This window comes from Oryctolagus cuniculus, chromosome 7 (genome assembly GCF_964237555.1).
Source record: "Oryctolagus cuniculus chromosome 7, mOryCun1.1, whole genome shotgun sequence".
Classification (NCBI taxonomy): domain Eukaryota; kingdom Metazoa; phylum Chordata; class Mammalia; order Lagomorpha; family Leporidae; genus Oryctolagus; species Oryctolagus cuniculus.
In genome coordinates this window covers 90,667,175-90,690,417 of record NC_091438.1, presented here as the reverse complement: position 1 = coordinate 90,690,417, position 23,243 = coordinate 90,667,175, and the positions used below count along the sequence as shown (strand labels likewise).

The 23,243-nt window shown below is 36.6% G+C and overlaps 1 long non-coding RNA gene across 2 annotated transcripts in view; it reads right to left on the bottom strand.

Annotated features, from left to right (window-relative positions):
• Window positions 1-23,243, bottom strand: part of LOC138850624 (uncharacterized) — a 130,597-nt gene that overhangs the window by 59,480 nt on the left and 47,874 nt on the right. The window lies entirely within an intron of this gene.

The following is a 23,243-nucleotide window of genomic DNA, read 5'->3' as shown; positions in this document are numbered from 1 at the left end:
AAAAAAAAGTCATCCTAGCTAGAATATCTTACCTGGAATAAATAGACAGAAAATTATTTCTGTGCCTTTTTATATCCTAATAATTCTCCAAGTTTGAGATGAAAAGAATTTACATTTATTTTTACAAGCTTGCACTTTTAAAATTATTTAATGGGCCACTGAAATTATGGCCATGGGGTCCAGGGGATTTGTCTTTGGGCTGATATGTTCATTGACAATGTGGAGAGTTCTGGAATGCCTCAGGGAAATAAGTACTTTCAAAACAGCCTCTCTTTAATATCTGTTTCAAGGGAAAGAGGGACATCGGTGATGCTGAGAGGAGGCGATTTTTATTTCCATAATTTAGTTTGAGTGTCTCAAAGCACAGTTAGTTTGATTTGTCTTCTTACGTTCCGGACCACAGGTGTTTCCCATTAAGACAAGCAAGCTGACTTTAACGGAATCCAGCAGAGCGGTGGGCACAGAATGCCTTCTGAGAACTGCCAATAATTATTTGTCCTGGCTTTGTTTCTAGAGATTCTACTTAAATTGGTTCAAAAGCTGATAATCTGTTTCATCCCTGAAGATTAACCCCTTAAAAAAATGAGTGTGGCTTCACGTAATTGGACTGAATAAAAGAGCTCTCTTAATATCGTTGTTAAATTAGAGAATGATTTTTAAAGTGTGATAAAAGGAGGCTTCGGAAGAGCACTCAATATGTAGCACAGCTAATAAAATAGCTTCATCAATTCTCTCCGTCTTTTCAGCAGACAATGGGATGAGTAATAAATCTAACCTGGCTAGTACCTAAATGCTGATATTATAAAACATGCTGACTGCTGAGTCTGCTCTGGAATATGAATTTAAATTGAAGATATCATTTACAAACTTAGTCTAATTTGCAGCCTCTGAACCAGTGTACACTTTTTAAAATCTGCTTCTCAGCAGTCCAGTGGTGCTAATGTGGCTCTAGCCTCATCTCAAAGAATAAATTGATGGACACACAGCCCCTGTTGCAGGCATGGTTGACCAGTGCCATTGAAATTACAATGCAAAGTGTTTTGTTTTAACTCACTTCCCTCTATCTTCATTTAAATTACACTGCTGGGATTCTTTGAGAATGAACTTGGGTGAATCTACTCGCTTAAAATATGCCTGATCTTGAAGGAAAAATCTATGCTATTCTCTATTTCAGGTAAGAGAGCAGATCCCACATGGACATCTGGGCCACTTGAGCTTGTTAAAATAGCTGTTGCAACATAATCATTGCGAAGCTTAGTTTTGGAGGAGACTTTTCAGAACTGGATCATTTTGGTGATAATATCAAAACTATTGACTTTATTACATTATTTCTTGTTTATATGTTTTGCAAACATGACTGACATGAATTAACTGCAGTAACACTCATGAGTGCAAGTTTAGTTTGAAAACGTGTTTTCATGTAAGAAAATTAACATAGTTTTTATAAGAACTAAAAAGCCTAAATCTAATTTAGAATACAAAATAAAAAGAGGACAACTTCTTTAATTCAGCTGCTATAATTTTTTGTTGGGTACTTATGTAGTCCATAAGCGAGCCACTGAACCCCAGGATATGTAGAAAGCTAGAAAGAAAATATCTAATGATTTTAAATGAATTTATTTTTCAGATCTAGTACAATGTGTAGGAAACTTGGAATGAGCAAAATATATCTCAGTACTCCTGCAGATAGTCTTTGAATAATAATAGAAGATAAGAGCAGCACAAAATAAAAAAAGCAATTTAGGGATCAGACATTTGGCCTAGGAGTGAAGATGCAAGTTAGGATGCCCTTGTACCACATAACAGTGCCTGAGTTCAGTACTGAGCTCCAGCTTCTGACTTCAGCTTCCTGATGACGCAGCCTTTGGGATGCAGTGGTGATGGTTTAAGGATATGGGTTCCTGCCACCCTGGTGGAAGATCTCGATTGAATTCCCATCTCTTGGCTTTAGCCCCAGTTCAGTTGCGACAGTTGCGGGCATTTAGGGAGTGATCTAGTAGCTGGGACCACTCTCTTTCTCTCTTGCTCTAACTTTCCCCATGTTCTCTCTGCCTCTCACATAAATAAAAGTAATAGTAATAGTAATAAAAATTATGATATAAAGTCCTCCCATAGGGTGTACCTCATAATTAGCTCAAGTCTTCACCCTTAACCCAGTCACCATTAATATTAATCTTTCACCACTAGCATAATCCTAATACATGGGACTTTGGGGAACAGCCAGAGTATTATCCAAACTGTAACAGAATCGCCAAACTCATAACACATCCTTATATTGACCTGCTCTCCTCTGATTCATGGCCATTCCTCAAAACCTCACTTTTCCCTTTTTTCTTTGGTATCCTGGTTTGATCAGTTGAAATTTATTCCTCATTTGAATCTTTTCTTTTAGTTTGTATCTCCTGATGCCATATGAGGGTGCTTCAAAAAGAAATGCACTGTGTAGAAAATTGAATTAAAAGTTTATTTTGACGTAAAATAGTTGAAATCCATGGATAGTTTTTTCAAGGCACACATTTTCTTTGAATCTTTTGAAATCCCTTTGTTTATGCTTATGTCATTATTGTCTTCTTCCTTTCCCATAAAGAGCTTTAACAAAATAGATCACATTTAAATTCTCATTCCTTCACCTTCCTGCTACTCATTTACCAGGAATGATCTTATTCCGACCCCCACGCATCTCTAAAACTCTTCCTGGAAACACCATCAAGGACATCTAATTGCTAAGCAAGCAGACAATTTTAAGTTATCTTGCCTTATTTTTTGATTTTTTGGAAACATGAAACAATGTTCTTAAAATTCTATGTTTTAGATTTCTCTGACATGTTCTCCTTATTGATTTTTATGTTTTTAATAATCTGTTTTCTTTTGCAAGTCTTATGTTCCTTTTCTGTCTGACTTTGTGATGTTGTTGCCCTTACGATTTTACAGCCTGTCTTCTCCAAAAGGAACATCATTCGCATTCATAATTTGAAGAACTAACTGCTATGTACATACAGATAGGACTGATTTAATGGAAAAAAATTAGGTTCATTCATCTTTCTGGGTGAACCACAGACAACTCAAGGGTAATGGGTTGAAAACTATACCACAGATTTTCACTCTGTTTATGCATAAAATTGTTCTGTCTCCATCTTTTCCAATCTCAATTGTTTGCTTGACACCAAATACACCTACAACTTCAGATCATTGAAATCTTTTTTGAGTCTTCTTTTCCTCTCATCACCAAGCTTCATAAATGTAAAGACCAACCTACAAATTTATCTAAATAGTTCATGACTACATCTTCATTGCCACTTCTTTGATACTGTCCTTACTCTCTATTACCATGTAAGCATTATCACATTTGCCAGGATGTAGGTTGATTATATTTATTGTTTATATTATATGATATTGTATTATATTTCTAAGGAAAACTGTTCTGAAAGGAAAGCTGTATGTAATGAAGACCATGACCCTATTTCCTCTGGCTATAATGGATTAGAGTTAGTGGGAGCATATAACCTTAGATGGAAAAAAAAAAAAAAACACTAGAGGTGGTCTTGTGTGACAATCTGTGTTCCAAAACGTGTCCACCAAAATATCAATATACAGGAAATGGAGACTATAAAGAGAATTGGCATAGAAGCAGGAACTAAGAGATTGCCAATGCAGGAAAAAAAAAACCTAAGAAGATATGATGTGCTATTAATAAGCAAAAACCATTTGAAAGCAATGTTACAAGAATGGTGAAAACATGAAGAGATTGATAAAAGAGAATAAGCAGTGATTAAAAACTCTGGACAGGGCTGGCGCTGTGGCACAGCAGGTTAAAGCCCTGGCTTGCAGCACCAGATTCCCATGTGGGCCCTGGTTCAAGTCCAAGCTGCACTTCTTCCAAATCAGCTCCCTACTAATGCACCTGGGAAAGCAGTGGAGGATGGCCCACGTCCTTGAGCCCCTGCACTTATGTGGGAGACCCAAAAGAAGCTCCTGGCTCCTGGCTTGATTGGCTCAGCTCTAGCCATGCGGCCATTTGGGGAGTGAACCAGCACATGGAATACCTCTCTCTGTGTCTCTATGTCTCTCTGTAACTCTCTTTTAAATAAATAAGATAAATCTTAAAAAAAAAAAAAAAAAAAAACAGACAAACAAAAACTCTGGAGGGAGGAATGGCTATCCTGAGATATATCTTTAATAAGACAATGCAGAAAAATGGAGTTATATGTTTGCTGAAGCATTTCTGTGAACTAGAAATTCTTGCTATTGAAATTGATCATAATATCTATTACAGTTCCTGTTCTCACATATGTATGAATGTAATAAGTCCCATTACTTAAGCTAGACTTTGTTTCATACAGGAAGTAAATCTCACCAGAGTAAGTTCATTCTTCATGGTCAGGTATTCTCTAGTTCTCCTTCTCAAAATCCAGCATTAATTCTATTATATTGATAAAACTAAATGGTCTAAGTTGCTGTCATTCTCTTTCCTAGCTACAAGTAACCATAAGACAAAATCTGCATCCTGAAGTATGGTATCCAAGGACTTCTGAGTTCTAGTCTCTGCTTGGCTTTTCAGATTCCTTCCTTCCTTTCCTACACTCCATTTTACAATTTAAACATAAGCAATTTCATATAAGGAATGCCTCCCTAAATCCAACATGCTCTTTTGACATCATGTGCTTTTGCTCCTACTATTCATTATTTCTAGATTGTTCAACTCCTTTTTCTTCCAGACTATTTTACTAATATTTCAAAATACAGTTCATTTGTAACTGAAATACAGCCTCTCCTTAGCATCCTGTGAACAAGTGTTTTTATTAACAAGACTCACCTATATCTATCTACCATCATTGGACTGTAATATAGTGATTTATTTTTTTATCCTCTGATAAAAGTACAAGCTGTAATGCATATGAAAAAATTTAGTGAATCTTTTTTCTCACAGTCCATGTACAATAAAGTATGTACAGAAGGGGCTGAAATAGATTCTTTGATGCCAACTTGAAGAAAATTGCCTGCATATTGTCATCAGGACTGAGTGTTCAACCTTGAGTCTGGTTAATATTTTAGCCGTCTAATATCAGCAGTTTCTAATACAGCTCTTCTGGGCCCCAGCTTCTACGAATTTCCTCGGAAGCACTTCAATATGTACAAGGCAGAGACTTATTTTAGATGAAAACAACATCTTTCAAATTTCACCATCTTACGCCTTTTTTAATATTCAAACATCTTAGCATTTCTGAAAAATACACTATGCCCATTTTGGTTTGTATTGAAGGTCTTTTTTCTTACTCTTATTTATCAAAATCTTATTGATTGTTGAAACATTCCTTTTAGGCCTTGGTACAGTAGATAGTGTGTAAATTTTGTAGCTGGAACCAATTGCTTTAATTCCAGAGAAACCACTTAATAGCCATGCATTTGTTGTTAAATAATTTAATTCTCTGTCTTATTTTTTCTCATTTGTAAAATGAGAATAATAACACTTCTTTCAAAAGTTTTTGTAAGGATTAAATGAGATAATACAGTTCAAGAGCATTTAAAAATTTGTCCTTTTCTTTCCTCTTGTGAATTTTAACCACACATATGGAATGCATATGCTGCATTTCCCCATGTGTTTTATAAAGCTTATATTTGTCATATATTGAATTTCCATCTGTGTTTTTTTAAATTCTTTGTATGTACATGATTTAAGTCCTCTATTAGTGAGTAATTTGGGAGATGAGATGGAGAGGAAAGATGTAATAAACTGGTTTTTATTTTCTTGTCGTATTTCATATAACACAGTCCCACAAACTAAATGTGAAAGTACATTATTTTATGAATTTTATAAATAATATGAAATTGGAAGAAAAGATTCAAAATATTGTAATGAGTTAAAATTAGAATTCAAATTTCCACATATAACTTAATACTCCATTTTTACCAATATTGTCTATGAATTAGAGAGGAAATATCTTGAAATATTTTATTTACCTTTTAGCTTAGAATTAGCCAATCCTTCATTAGGTCAATAAAATAATTAATATGATATTGTTTAAATTAATTGAATTACATAGGTATTGAATAAACAATAGTCTATATTATATTATTCATGTTGTACTTAGAGCAGGTTATTCTGTTTTGGAAGTCTCTAAACTAGAAAATTTCCAAGAATTATGATGGCTGTAGGAACAAACATCCTCTATAGCTTGGCTATAGAAGCTGGGGTTGTTGTTTGGAAGAACTAAAAGTAGAGAGAATGGAACATCAGACTACAAGTATTTGAATGGCCATCATTTGAAAGATATTGGACTTAGTTTCAGAGATTCTTAGTGACAAAACGAGAAAGATGGAGAGAGGAGATATTTACTTAACATGAGAAAGAAATGTAAAACTTTTACAAATGATAATATAGTGTACTTCCCAGAAATGCAGCAAGTTCCTGTGAACTACAAGAATAAGATTAATTCAGTATCTAATAAGGGTTAATTTTCCTTTGAGTAAGAAATTCAACAAATGATTACCCAATGTTTCTTTGAACACTGCTTCAATTAATCAACAAAAGCAAGGTTTAAGAACTTAAAATGCATTAAATATTCTTTTCAATCAAAATCCAGTAATAATCATATTGGTACAGTATTTATATAATGTCGCTTAATCAAAACGAGGTTAACAAGTTAATATGAAGACAAAAGAAGAGGAAGAATAAGGAAAAACTTGGTTTATGCAAGCAAGGTTTTTTTAAAAGTACTGTAACCTTGGAAAACAACCCAAAAAGCAGCCCTATTTATGAAACCGTAAAATAACTGGTTTCATATCACTTACGGTGCTTATATATCCATTAACCTAATTAACTCTGAAATCTAGTAATTAACTGACCCATGAAGTCATAGGCCAATGAATAAATGAAATTTTCAAGATTAAAAAAAAGTCATTGATTTATGCTCAGTGATTCGATCCTTAGGAAGTGCATTCATACCTTGAATTTTGCATGAAGTTATGTGAATTATACAATTAGGCAATATGCATTTAGCTACAGTCAACAGAGTTCTGATTTGACTGCCAATTAGGGCTGCATGTTGACTACCACTTAACTGAAATATGGTGTGGAGGGTAAAAGATTACCTCATCAAGCCTGCATCTGTCTTTTTTCTAACAGATTCAAGTCTACATTCAGTGCGCAATTAAATCACAAAATACCAGACACAGAGTGACCTTCATGGCAAGAATCAGGGGATACATTCACTTCCTCGTTGACAAGCAGTACAGTTATTGTACAGAACTTCAGCAGTGTGCAGTTCCAAGACTCCTACGGCATTATGCAGGATAAAAACTCCAAGTAGCTCTCAGTTTGATAAAAAGGAAGAGAACGAATGAAAGAAAGCACGGAAGAAGGAAGGAGTGGGGCTAGAAATACTTGATTGAGGAACAGGTGAGGTTAAAAAAGACTGAAGAGTTACTGAACTCGTTTTGACATGTTTTAAATAATAGCCGGAAAATACAAGGGCACGTGCAGTGCAGTTAAATCTTTCCCACTCGTTAACAGAGGGGAGACAAAGGTCACTGCTGTGCCAAGAGAATTGACTAATCCTTCCAACGCATGGTGGATCCAGTACCTCTTTTATTTAATTTTGTAGAGGAAAGCTGGTCTGAATTAGGCCTGCAGTAATTATTGCAGGGAACGGACACAAACTTTAACAAGTTCCATAATGGCTTAGCTATATATTCAGGCCCATTATTGCATGCGGACTCAAGCAGTTGAGTAGCAGACGTGGTGCTGTTCATTCAGAACGACTTGTGGGTTATTTTACATTTCACACAACACAAAAGAAAACAGCTGTGTAAATTAGAGAAATAAGCAGAATACCACCCATGGGAAAGAAAGCTGATTCTTAACGCCATGTCTCAGTGAAATGTGATTGATTTCATCTTGGAAGCTTGAAATTGTGCTTGAAGTTGCAATGAGATTCTTCCTGGCCAGATAAGCTATTACAGAAAGAGATGCAAAGTGTGTCTTTAAAAAGCACAAGGACAGGAGACAGACTTACAAGATTCAGACCAGCCTTCTCTTCCAAGAATGATTGCAAAGTTGTAGAGGAGATGCCATGTCTCTGGGAAAATATGCAAAGTAAGAAGAGCAGAAGTAGGTGGTTTTGGGACAATTTCAGTTCTGGCTGCACTATGTGCCCAAAGCTCCAAGGACAGGACAACCTACCACTTAACCCTTTCTCTCCAGTTATGCTCAGTGTTTAAGAAATATATGTTTATTGCTACATAAGTGACTACCTTTAGTGTAACATCGAACGCAGGTTATTGGGTAGATAAGATCACTTCTATCAAATGTTTCTTTCACATTGGTCGCTAGGACACAAATATTTCTGCCTTTGGATTCAAAGCATTGTTTTTTTCTTTCTGTTTGCTTATTCATCACTAGAAGGTTAATGTTAAAATGACACTTAGCTTTGTCCCTTTAGATCACATTCTTTCCATAGCTGTTACTTAAATTTCCTATACAGATTTTATTAAAATCTATGAAAGTGGAATCTGTGTTAAACATGACCTGTATATGACCTTTAGCATAATGTAAATCAAAACCATTTCCTTTCTTTTTGTTACCAGTTTTTCATCCCTTGCTTAACTAGTTATTTCAAAATGTGCTTTCCTCTCCCTGCAAAACACATCTTTATGTCAAAAATGATGAAAATAGTGTAATGCTGAAAGAATACAGAAGCTCACTAGCAGTGTTTATTTACTGCTCAACACATGTTTCACTTACTTTTGTTTTGTAAATCTTATAGATTTAGAATAAACCACTAGCCGAGGATGAGAGTTGAGTTCTCTATCTATAAATAATGCAGCTTACTAAAGGCAAATGTTCCTTGTAGTCCAGTGTATCACGGAATAATTTTTTGTAGCTCTTTTGGGAAAAAGTGAGTTTATGCACTTTCTTTCGATTTTTTTAATCATCATGATTTAAGTTTTAAAGAAAAAATTTAATAAATTGAGCCCCATGTGTCTGAATTACAAACAAAATACACTAAATACTGTTTTTAGAGAAGAGTATTGGAATTGGGGTTAGGATGTACTTGCAATTTACCTTTAGCTTGCATGTATTTATATATATATATATATAGCCTCAAGGGGTAACGCAATCTCTTTCATGATATTTCTACCCTAAAAAATAGTTTCTAGATTTAATCTATGCTTCTCAATCAAAACCATACACCCATACAGAACCTTTAAAAATACGTTCTTTGGATACAATAGAACTTTGGACACTCTATAGAAAAATTTACTAAAAGCTTGACTATATTACAAAAAAAGTAACATTAGATCTTAGTAGAAAACAACCTTGAATAACTTTCTGTTAATTCTGCAAAACATTAACATGTTCTCTGTAACACAGAAAAAGATTCAGTCTGTATGATCTATCTGTTAATTTCTATCTATGTACTTTTCCTTTTGTTTAGTTTTGGACCAAAAACATATTTACTGCTGCTGCTGAAAGGAATTTTGCAACGTATTCAGTTAGTAGGAGCCCCAAGGTCACTTGAAGCAGGACCATGGCAAATTTTAATAGCAAATGAGGAAAAGTAAAGCACAAATACAACTTTACTGAAAGCCAAATAGCACAAATAAACATTGGGTCTTTTGATACTTGGTTCTGTAAGAAAATAAGCAAAATGTACAGGACTGGAAACTACTCAAAATAGAATTACAATAGATGGGGGAGAAAGGGAAGGGAGGAAGGGAGGAAAAATGGGAGATGGTAGGGAGGAAAGGAGGGAAGGAATAAAAACCAAAGGGAAAGAACAAGGAACAGGGGGAAAAAAACGGAAACAAATCAAGCAAAATAAAATATTCTTCCTTTTGGGGGTGGTTGGTTGTTTTTTTCAATCACTGAAAATGCCTATCATATAACAATAGTTTGAATGTGCCCTTCAGGTCTAGGTATCGGAAACATTCCTCAGTGCATCCGGGACCTCTAGAAGGTGATCAGGTCGGGAAGAGCTCAGCACTTAGAATGGATTAATGTCCTTATGGTAAGAGTGAGCTTTTATGAAAGCAGTGTGTCCCTCCCTTGCCCCATACCTTCACAGGTGATGCCTTCTGTTGTGATCCAGTAAAAGGGCCCTCACCAGGTGGGGTCTTTCGTTCGTGCCCTTCTAGGATCAAGTCATAAACCCAATTAATTTCTACCCATTATAAATTACCCAATCTGTGGTATTCTGTCATAACCGCACATAATAGACTGAGACACTATATGTGCCATCCCAGGCCATGATTGACACAGAAACACACATTTCTAGTTTGGATACTTGTTATTGATTATTTTTGGAAAGGAAGAGGAAAGGAAAAGATTTTTAGAGACATACGTCTCTGTAGCTAGAACAAAAAGTTTGAAGAAATTAAAGGGAAATTATTAGACTTCTGTCTTAATACATTGAAGGAAATTTGAAATTCATCATTTCAATTCAGTGCATTGTGCTACTGCAGTGTTCCATTGATTCACAACATGTGGAGCTAGGGTGTTAGCCATTGAGAGCTGCAACCATGGACTGCACGTTACCTCCCAACTTGAAGCAACTTCAAGGTATGCTACAGAAAGCTACCTGTCCACAGTCTTGTTCTGCTTTCTGAAGTCATCTACACCTGATGGTTAAGTGAGGTCCAGAATATTCTACCTTCAGGTAAAGAGACTGCCATGCCGTATTCATTCCAAGCTCCACTTCAGGATGGTAGGGACTTTATTGACTAGCACCAAGGCTTACCTTCCTCCTCGACCCAAAACTGTGAACCCTTCCTTCCATTCACATATGAGTACCTAAGAAGTTTCTTTCCCCACAATCTCCATATTAGCCTCTGCTTCCTGTTGAATCCAATCTGTAACAGTTATTATAGAAACGCTAAACAGTGAAACAGGAATCATGACTTTTAACACTCACTGAGAACATGCTCAAGGACTAAGGAAAGCACTTTTAAGTATTTTCCACTGTACTCAGTTAGGTACCACTGTTATAACCATTGTAGAGCTGAGAAAACCACAGCAAGGAAGTCTATGAAGTCCATAAAGCACAAAGCTTAGCATTAGTTCCTGGTCATTTATCTCAAGAAATCATGCTACTCATTTTCAGTATGTGTAACACTTCAAAATACATGCTCCCAAAAAGTCACATAAAAATGTGGAAAATTCCCTAACTCCAATATCCTCATGTCTGATTCCATTTTGTGAGACATCTGGACAAGTAATATAAGATTGCAGTTTTCATGGGGATGTTTTACATTTAAAAAAAATCAACAATCCTTTTTATATAAATTCCACAAAAATACATATTTTCTAGGTATTGGATACAGAGATTGAAAAAAAATTATTGTGACCTGCAAGAGGGAAGATTCTGATAGTAAAAGAGGAATGTAAACCAAAAAATGTAGCTCATTGTAGTAAGTGCTAAAATCAAGGTAGAAGATGGAGCAGGTTCATAAAAGAAAGACGTGATTGCACTTTCTGGGGAATTCAAAGATTGATGTTATCCACAAGACACACTTGAGTTAAGACTTGAAAGTAGGCAATCTTAACTGACAAAAACAACAGGCCGGCAAAGATACAAAGTATTAAAGAAAGGTGGGTAGGTCTTGTGGTGTAGCTCCATCTTTGGCAACTGCATCATATCTATCATTAACAGTTTCCTTGATGTCCCAGCTACCCAAACTGTAACTATTTCTGTAACCATCTGCTTTTCTTTTCTTGTTCTTGATGGATCTTGGGTGATACTGGTTCTATTTTGAGTAAACTTTGTATCTTCTTTTGCTTCTCCATTTAGACATAGAAAAATGATAATGCTACCTCGTCGTATGCCACATTTAAACCTCTAACAAAACTTATGAATGGAAAACACTGAAAGCACTCCCCCCAACCACAAGGATGCACATTACGCTAGAGAATCCGGATATGTGCTCCCATGGGACTCCAACAATGCAGTGCTTTCATTCACCGATGTTGCTTAAATCTAAATCCTCCCCACTAGATGGCAAAATCCATTTGGCAGGAATCTTCCCTTGCTTGCCTACCACTGATGGAATCAACAATTTTTGGAACAAGTAGACATTTAGCAAAAAAGTGTTAGATGAATGAATGAATGGAAGTGTTGTTTGCAATCATTTATTTATAAAATCAATAAAATATTCATGTAGTACTTTCTAGTTTATAGGTGCTGTGCTAGACCCTATGAACAGAAAGTAAATGAGACAGTATTTCGTTTTGTAAATAATTTACTAGATTATACTAAACATAGATATACAGCAATTTTTGTTCAAATACCTGGTAGTATAATCTTAAAGGATTTGGGGTCTCTAGAAAGGATAAGACTAGAGGTAAGAAGACTAAATAAAAATGTTGTAAAGCAAGCGCTTTGATAAAATGAAAGAATTTGTATAATAAGGAAATCTTTCCAACATATTCAAATAAAATTTTGCTAAATAAAGAAATTTGCAAAGTTTCCATAGCATATAATGGAAAAGGAACAGAGTTTGGAGAGATTAAACTTTAAAAAAAAATTATTTATCTATTTGAAAGTCAGAGTTACACAGAGAGAAGGAAAGACGGTGGAGGGGGGGGGTCTTCCATCCGCTGGTTCACTCCCCAATTGACCGCAATGGCCAGAGGTGCGCCGATCTAAAGCCAGGAGCCAGGAGCTTCTTCCAGTTCTCCATGCAGGTGCAGGGGACCAAGCACTTGGGCCATTTTTACTGCTTTCCCAGGCCATAGCAGAGAGCTGGATTGGAAGTGGAGCAGCTGGGATGCAGGCACTGTAGGTGGCAGCTTTGTCCGCTAAGCCACAGTGCTGGCCCCTGAGATTAAACTTGATTTAAAATTCTGGTCCTGTATTTTGAAACTTTAGACCCTAGGAATGTCAATTTAAATATATTAACATCAGTTTCCTCATTTGTCATTAATCAGGGTAATAACTGCCATTACCAGTTCCCTATGAAGTTTTACATGCTAAGCACTTAACATATTCCCTGGAACATAGCAGTTGTTCAGCTAGGTTAGTTTCTTTTGCCAATTTGTAGTAAAATTCTGAAACCTATTGGGATAAATATAACTTTCTTTTTTTAAGATTATTTATTTATTTGAAAGGTAGAGAGTGAGAGTAAGAGAGAGAGAGAGAGAGAGAGAGAGAGAAAGGAGAGGCAGAGAGTTAGATGATAGCCGGAGCAGGGGCAGGCTGAAGCCAGGAGCCCGGAGCATCTTCTAGGTCTCCTGTGTGGATGCAGAGGCTCAAGGACTGCTTTCCTTGGCTTTCCACTGCTTTCCCAGTGCCCATATGGGATACTGGTACTGCAGGCTGTTGCTTAACCCACTGCGTCACAGTGCCAGCCCCTAAATACAACTTTCTTAACCTATCTTCTTTCCCACTAAGAAAAAATGAAATTCTATCTCTGATGACAACTACTGTTTTAGTGAACCCTGAAAACTATAGCCCAAAGTGAGTTTTTTATGAAGTATCCTCTAATACTTCAGCTAAAATATAAACATCTATTCATATGTTAATATAAATATCAACTAACATGTTCTATATATGCTTCTCAATATAAAGTATGTGTACATTAAATGCTACCATCTCGTAGTCCAGTATTCAGAAATTGAACTGAAATTTACAAATGCATGTACTGCAAGTTCTGACCTATCTGTGTTTGGTACAGAGACCACAGATCTCATCTACTCTAATGACTCCTTGGTTCACTAATATCCCAATGTGAGACTCTGCAGCAAAAAAGAACATTTAAAAATATATAAAAAACAATCAACGAAGGAGGTGCCCTGAGCCCAAAAGTTATCTGAAATGCACAACTTGTAAGACGTCTTCATCCCTTTAATCCTTGTCAATTCATTTTTTGGGACTTGCTCTTCTGCCGAAGGACAAAGGGTCTGATGGGTCCTATGGTTTTTGCTTACTTTCGGTTCATGAAGACAGTCTTTGCTCTATAATTAATTTTCCCTATGGATATAATAATAAAAGCTTTGCATTTACTCAAGAGGAAGTCCTCTTGCCCCTCACCAGCTCACTCCTGACTCAGACTAAGTGTCTGCATGGAGGGGGTAGAAACTGATTTGCATTTTCTCCCCGACCAGTCCCTGGCCCTTTCACCCGTCTTCCTCCATGTGGCTCACAAGATGCTCTACCTCCATGGGGAAAGGGAGGAGAAGAAGAGTCTTCTTAAAGCTGCCATGTGCCTTGACTGAGTCGTGCTGCTTGGTCAGTCACATGTTTAAGTTGACATCTTCGTCTATGGGAAATAGTCACAGATTAGCTAAGACATTCACCTAACAATTCTTGGGTGACGTTCCTGTGAAGAGCGCAAAGAAGGCAATTCCTGCTCTTTACTTGCTCCCTCCCCACCCCCCTGTCTCACAGACTCCATAGCTTGTAAGCAGCCCCATGGATAGGACTTCCGCTATGGCCTCTTGTTGGCTGTCTCTAGCAGTCTGCAGCCCCTCCAGGGGAGGTCTTACACTTCATTCACCTCCTAGGCAGTTCCTGGGGTACGGAGGGTGCCTTTCAGATGTTTTGACATTCTTTGGATGTTGGCAGTATGTTTTGTTTCCCAAGCTCCAAGGTACACGTTTCAAATGCAGAGTTGTTTAGTGGATCACACTTCTCCCACACCCTCCAAAACCTCCCATTGGAGAAGGTAGAGTAGGACATAACAGCATACGTTTTCCCAAAAATCCACTTATTACCTCTACTTTTAATGATTTCCCCCTTGCAAAGTGGCTGAGAATATTTAGATCCATAAAACTGGTTTCCATAATTTCTCCAGCAGTTCCTTCATGGTGGTCTCATAACTCTGCTTCTTTTTTTTTTTAAAGATATTATTTAATTATTTGAAGAGCAGAGTTACAAAGGGGGAGAGAGAGAGAGAGAGAGAAGAGAGAGAGGGAAAGACAGAGTCAGCGATCTTCCATCCACTGGTTCACTCCAAAAATGTCTGCTATGGCCAGAGCTGGGCCAATCCGAAGCCAAGAGCTTCACCTGGTTGCAGGAATCCAAGCATTTAGGCCATCTTCTGCTGTTTTCCCAGGCCAGTAGCAGGGAGCTGGATCAGAAGTGGAGCAGCCAGCTGTCAAACCGATGCCCATGTAAGATGTAGGGCACGCCTTTACCCATTATGCCATCAGTGCCAGCCTTCATAAACCAGCTTCTAATATGATTTTGTGTTGGGTCCTCAGCCAAAACTTATACAAAAATATTCCATTTTTATTATTCTGTCATATGAGTTTTTATGAAGCTAAATTTATTGAATAAAAAGAACTTCTTTATGTGCTGAGACTGTCATTTTCTTTTTGTGGTGTAAAAAAAAAAGTCTTTTGTGAAATCTAGTGATAGAGTTTTATGATATGCTTCCTTGATAAAATAAAGATTTGACCACTATGTTCATCTTTTATTTGGTTTTGAACTTACAGGTTGATTTCAAAATACCTTGAAAGCATGACTCTGATCTTTAGTTCCTTCATATTTTTGAAATAAGAACATTAAAAACCTGAAGTGGTGATGTGAAATTCCTCAGCAACATTAACAATGATATATTCAGGACTAACATAAGGAACACTATTATCTGGTTCTCTTTCCACCACTAACATTCACTGAAATATAAAATATATAAATATGTATAATATATAAATAAACATATAAAAACATATAAAATAAATAAAAGGAAAGTGGATAATGACAAAAGAAAAAACCTTAAAACTGTTGATAGATCATGATATAGATGAAAGCTAACACTTTATGAAAATTATGATATGTCAAACACAAAGCACTTGCCTCAGATTAAGTCATTAAGTCTTCACAAAAGCTCTATGGTGTGGTTTTGTATCTTACCCATGACCACAAACTAAAGGTGCTCCTAATTACTATAATTTGCAACCAAACTTCTGATTAAGAGCTTGCTGTACCTACCTAATTTGGAAGGCATTTCTGTTTACGAAAATAAAATTACAGGGGCCAGCATTGTAGCCAACCAAGTTGAGCTGCACCTGTGTCCCTGGCATCCCATATGAGTCCCAGCCCTGGCTGCTGTACTTCTAATCCAGCTCCCTACTAATGTGCCTAGGAAAGCAATGAAAGATGAGCCAAGCGCTTGGGACCCTGTCACCCATGTGGGAGATGTGGATGAAGCTCCTGGCCCTAGTTTCTGCTCCTTCTCCCTGTCCCTCTCCCTCTCCCTCTCCTTCTCCCTCTCCCTCTCCCTCTCCCTCTCCCTCTCCCTCTCCCTCTCCCCCTCCCCCTCCCCCCTTCCTCTCCCTCTCCCTCTCCCTCTCCCTCTCCCTCTCCCTCTCCCTCTTCCTCTCCCTCTCCTTCTCTCTCTGTTACTATGACTTTCAGGTAAATAAATATAAAAAAAGAAGAAGAAGAAAAAGAAAAAAGTGGCTGGCACTTTGGCATAGCATGTTAAGCTTCTGCCTGCACAATCAGTATCCTAAATGGGTGCCAGTGGTTTAAGTCCCAGCTGCTCCACTTTCGATCCAACGCCCTACTAATGTGCCTGAGAAAGCAGCAGAAGATGACAAGTGCTTGGGCCCCTGCACTCACATGGGAGACCCAGAGGAAGCTACTGGCTCCTTGCTTCTGCCTGACCCAGCCCTGGCCTTTTCAGCCATTTGGGGAGTAAACCAGCAGATGGAAGACATCTCTTTCTCTCTGCCTCTCACTTTCTGTAACTCCATTTTTCAAATAAATGAAATAAATCTTAAAAAAGAAAAAGAATGGCTCAGGGCTGTAGTTCATTGGATAAAGCCGCTGCCTACAGTGCAGCATCCCATATGGGCACTGGTTTGAGTCCCAGCTGCTCCACTTCCAATCCAGCTCTCTGCTGTGGCCTGGGAAAGCAGTGGAAGATGGCCCAAGTTCCTATGCCCCTGCACCTGTGTGGGAGACCCAGAGGAAGCTCCTGGCTCCTGGCTTTGGGTCGGCTCAGCTCTGGCCATTGTGGCCTATTGGAGAATGAAGACCTCTCTCTCTCTCTCTTCCTCTCCTTCCCTCTCTGTATAACTCTGACTTTCAGATAAATAAATAAATCATAAAAAGGAAAGAAAATTACACAAATGTATTATCATTAGGTAATAGAAAGATGTGATAAAAAAGAAAAACGTATGCCTAATTGTTACTTTAAGAGACTTATGAAATACAATTAGTTGTATGAATAAAAGATTCAGAAAAATAGTGACACTATTAATTAAAATAATCTAATAACATTTTATCATCATATTTTCTATTTCCATATTATTTTCCTATAATCTCTAAATATTTTTAAGCTTACCATGTGTTATGTTTAATATACTTATGAATTGGGATTTTAGTATCAGATGATATTTCCATTAAAGAGTTCATTTTTCAAAGTTCATTACAATCTACTTATAATTTGTATTGAGCTTCCAAGTTCTAATAATTTTTAAAAATATTTAAAATCAACTGGTAAAATAAGAGGCAGTCACATAATAAGATCCGTGGTTTCTGCTATGCATGGCTTATTTTTCCTTCACTTTTTTTTTCTTGTAAATACCATAACAACTCAATCTTCAACACTGACATTACACAGGCTTTGTTGGACTGTTCTTTTCCAATTTAAACAAAACGTAAAGCAGAGGAGATATTTATCTTTGAAGAGTGGATCTCACCATTGGAATAGTGCCGTACTCTGTTCCTCTCTAGGAATTCTAGATGTAGGCAAAAATGTATAGCAGGGCTTGAATAGCATATTTCAGCAAAAAGAATTAATTACCCAAGGAGTCAAATATTGCTAGGGGCAGAGTGAGAGATGTCGGGAAGCTTCCTATAGAGTTACAACGCTGAGCACCAGACTCCATATTGAGAAGCTGTACCCTGTATGTTTTATCTAACCTTTGGCTGAAGCCATTCCCCAGCAATGTTGCCTTATTACCCCTAAAGCATTCTGGAATCATATTATTGTTTTTATTTTAATTTGTCCCCAGCTAAACATCAATTATTTTTCATACCAGGAGAAAATGAAAAATACCCATCCAGTCTGCCTGTCTGGAGCATTTCCATTAGCAATGAAGTTCAGTTTTTGTCATCATTTATTCTAAATGTCATCAGGATAAGAAATGCTTTCTGAAACAAACTAACAGTGAAGCATCTTTAAAATTCCTGTTTTGGCTTACTACTATCATTTTGTAGGTTAAAGGCTGCAGCCTGAGGGCTGAAAAGTTAAGTAAGTATCACAGTGGCTCAATGTAAAATTCCAGTCCTGTTTGCTCTTCATTAGAATATTCAAACTGCTTAGATTTTGTTCCCTTTCATTTACATTCTTAGGACCAAAGTCAAAAAGTGTTAGAATAACACAGTTAGTGAAAACAGAAAGAATTAATTCTACTGACAGTGGGATCTTGTTCTTCTCATTGCTATGGCTTAACATCATTTGTGTGTTCCCCATTCACCAGAAAATGCCATTTGTAAACTGGCTGAAAACAATGAATTATGATGTTATTCTGACAGTTCAATCATATAGAGACGACTTTGTATAAAACAAAGACGCAATGCACTCCCTGTGGACTCAGGGCCTCTTTTGTACAGGGCTTAACCTTGTGTTACTTAATAAAATTCAGGCCTGACATGGGTCAGTATACCATGCAATGGAGCCTGAAGGGACTGTTTCTGAAGGCAGTGTCGTTTTGAGGAGAAAATGCAGGAGTGAGGAATAAAAAGATCTAAGTCAGCAATGGACATAGTGTGCGACCTTGGGCAACTTCCTCAACCTCCTTGGGCTTCAATTGCTACATCCCAGAGCAGGAATCACATGTTAGGCATAGAAAGGAGCCCACTTCTTTCTGTTTCACAAAACTGGTGTAGGTATTAATGAAATAATGTGTTTAAAGCAACTTGATCTCCTGAGGAAAAAACATTAAAATACATAATATCAAGCATTATTATTAATAATTATTCCAGCTGACTTATATGTAAAGGGTACAGAATCACTTGACACTTTTGGTAGTATAATTACATAGGGAACATAATTATTTATTTATTTATTTATTTTTCTGTCTCCCAAAAAGCCAGAAATTAATTGTATTTTGAACCTGGAAGACAAGATTTTGACTTAGACATGGTAAATGGCTCACTTGAACAGTTACTAAACACATCGTAATATTGTAGCATAGCCTGTTCTTTGGAGTAGAATGTCAGGGGTTTGAAAAAGTAAATAGATTACTATTTTCTAAATACAAATGTATGGAAGTTAAAAGACATTTATTCCACTAGAAAGAAGAATATTTAGCAAGCACTTTCCCAGCCCTCATTATAAAGCTGTTTAGTGGTGTTGGTTATATGGTGTGAAACATGGGATTTTTAAAATAAAAATTTGTTTTTAATATACACCAATTTTCCTGGTCTGCCATTAAGCCAAAATCTCTTACACTAGGAACAAGAAGTAAAAGCAGTTAAGTCCCAAACTGTTTTCCTTTGCAACAGGCATTAAATAGCGTTTTGATTCCAGTCAAATAAAGTAATTTGGTCATTGAACATTTTCAGATATATCTACTGAATTTCAAGCATTGTGCAACATTTTCGGGATATAAGAGAAGGAGACGGTAATTTTCAGAGGGCAACGGGAGAAAGTTAGGGACAACCACACAAAGGTAATCACAATTGAGTAATTCATGGAATAAGGTGAACGGAGTTCTTTATGCTGCAACTTTAGGAAAGAACAAGCATCCAGGTTTGGTAAAGCATAAAGGCCGGTGGTAATGGTCAGACCAGCGATTCTCAACAGAGGATGCACTGAAGTGTCACACGTGCACCACCCTCTTCCCCAAAACACAAATCTCGCTGTACTCAGCCCCACACATTGATCAGAAGAGATGTTGTAATGCTTTAAATATATTGGGGAAATGACAGAAGGCAATAGGAACCATCTAAAGGCAAATCACTTGTTATATCTGTGTTTTAGCCAACACAGATCTATTATTAGATATGAGAATACTTTTAGCATAATTATCTCCCTGCAGTAGCAGAGGGTGTGCCTTTACAAATGTGCTTTTTGAATCAGTTTCCAGTGCTTCTCTACATATCTACATGCTCTTCTTCTTTATCTGCCATACACATGAAGCAGAGAATAATTTATAATATGTGTACCATTTGAAGAAATAATTATAGTAAATACACATTATCAAAAGCTCCAAACCGCATGTCCAAAAATTTTAATCTTTTAAAGAAATTTTCTAACCCACAACTTCTGGTTGGTATATCACAACTAAAATCACTTATAGCTATTAATCCCTTTGTACTTTTCCCCCTCTTTTTTATGTAGTTTCTGAAATATAGAGGGGAAAAACATAAGGAATGAAAATCTCAAGATCATATTTCTATTCCCAGCAAAGCAAGTTACTTTTCTGGTGACCTTGGTATTGCTAATTCAGATAATAGCATCTACCTAGTTTTGTGTATTTGCAAGTGTCATGAAATAATATAGCAGTTATTTGAGAACATGTAAGAATGGAAAGATGGAAGGATTCCCCAGACAATGACTCTCAAAGGTCCTATTTTGATTGTGAAGAAGTCATAATTGTTCTAATGTACAGAAAGCTGAGGCAGATGAGGCCCACTGAGTGGCAACTGAACTTTGAGTGTGTAAAGTAGATTTCCTAATTTATAGCATCCTGCAGAAACTCTATTGAAATTTACTCTCTAGGAGAACAGTATTTAGATTTTCATGAAATATTTCACAAAATATGTTTTTTCACATGTAAGTTTATATTAAACAAAGACAATACCATTGGGCCTTTTAAAAATATTTTTATAAGTAGAAATATTAGATATGATAACAGAATAAGTCACAAAAATCAACTATTTTCAAGGCTATTTACACTGCCTGTGAATTCTTTGTGGGCCTTCTTTTATTTTTCTTTATACTCTTAAAATAGAAAACTTCATGGTAGTTCCATTCTTAGCTTTATATAAGTTAGTAATTCAAAGAGTTCACGGAAAACAAAATTTGTCTATTAAGTTGTGACTAGCACATTTTTTAGTGAAAGAACACAGTGCAGAACGTTCTACAACACATCCCACTTGGTAAGAATAAATACCGTTTTTGCTACATGTGTGTGTAACTGTGTGTGTTTTGGTCACCAAATAAACTGTGTTTTTTCCTAAGCGGAAAGGATAAGTTTATTTTATTGCAAAAAATAAATGAAATCCATGCAGCTGTTTTTCTTAATATGCATTTTCCATAAAGCTTTTGAAGGTCTCTATTGGCATAGATTTCAAAGATTTTTGCACCAAAATAAACATCTATTGGTTCTATTTTCCATGATATTTTGAAAATATCTTTGTATTGTAGGCAAAATATTGTAATACAAAATAAACTAAATAAAATAATAGGATTTTCATATTATATCTGCTTATACTAATATATCCAGCGAAAGATATGGCAAGATGTTTTCCATGGGGATTTTAAGAAATGATGCTAACTTGAAAGTGTTTTATCTAAAGTGAAGAGAAAGGTTGTCAAATTATGTACTCAGCGGTTTTTGAAGATATTGTACACTTTGAAAAACAGTTCAATATCAGGCAAATTTCTGGAAGCGGCAAAAGGCCATTACTGGTATGTGAGGGAAAACATTAAAAAGTAGAGTTGCAGATTTCCCAATTAAGCATTCCAAAGAGAGCATTCTAGAAAAAATGTATAGTAACAATCTATCCTATGAATTTGGAAATGCCTGAGGGAGCAAGAAAACAATTATTTTTCCATTAAGTGCCAACAGATCAAGAGAAAACCCCAATAACATAAACAGCAATTGTTTCAAAAATAGTTTGCTCCTAAATAAATATTCAATACATTTGAGAGAGGGGTCAAGTGAAAGAGTGAAAAATTAATTTCCATCAGAAAATCCCTTGCTGAGTACCAGCTTCACAGAGAGTCCCATGCCTACTGCTGGAGAAGACATGAGGGCTAAAAACTAAACAGCCATTTCCACCAAGAAACTGACAAATCTTTTTCATTGATAAACCAATCATAATGTAGAGGCAGATGTATTAAGTACTATAGTCCTAAAATTCTATGATGACAGTAATATGAAAAATATGCTGCTTTTCAACTCCTCTATGTTAATCGTGTTGAATTTGTTCCATTTCCAATTCTGTGTCCTCCCTGCACACTCTTCCTAACAACTATATCCAGTCCTTTAGTTTTAAATCACATTTATAACCTCATATTTCCAAACTTTCACTTTCTAGTCAAGACTTCTTTTGAGTTTCAGGCTCATAGAGCTAACTCTCTATCTAACGACTTTGTTTGAATAGCCTACAGGCATATCAAATTAAATGTCTTCATCAGTTAGAGCTCTTAGTTGCAAGCAACAAAAACTGGCTAATTAGAAAAATCAAAAAGAAGTAGTGAAAGAAATATGGAGAAACTAGAAATATTGTTGGAGCTGGAAACATAGATTTAAGGCTAAATCACTAAGAAAAATAAGAACAAACAGAACCTCCTTGTTGAGAAAACCACTGCCCTTGCTACTGTAAACAAGCCCTGTAGCTGCTGTTTACATGGCTACCACTCATGCAAATTTTCCATAGGTGACTCTGATGTCCATACCCAGGAAGATGATCTTGTGAACACGGCTGCCTACCCGCTGATAGCTGTAGTCTATCATCACTACGTATATTAGCAGAATTCCTCAAGAGCTAGCAATGATCGGCATGGATTTATGTGATTCATGGTTTCCTGAGAGCTGTCTGAACAGCATCCACTTCTCTACATTTCCACTTCCACTATTGATCTTGACCAGGGCTCAGCAAACTTGTTTAGTGGAAGTCTGTATAGCAAATATCCATATGCTTTGTGGGATACATGTGGTTTCTGTCACATATTCTTGTTTATTATTTACAACCTTCAAAATATAAAAACCATCCTTAACCTACAGGCAATATGAAGCAGGTTATAGTGGACTTTGGACTCAGAAGCCATAGATTGCTAACTCCTGAACTGTGACCACGATTCCACCATCAACTTTACTAGATAAACACTGAAAAGTTAATGTTAGTTGATTTCTCTGCTTCCTTATCCATCTTTGAACTTTTAAAAGAACAACATGATTGGTGTCTTTTTTTAAAAAAAAAAAAAGTATTTTATCTATTTATTTGACAGGTAGAGTTACAGACAATGAGAGGGAGAGACAGAGAGAAAAGTCTTCCCTCCACTGGTCCACTCCCCAGATGGCCTCAATGGCCGGAGCTGCACCAATCAGAAGCCAAGAGCCA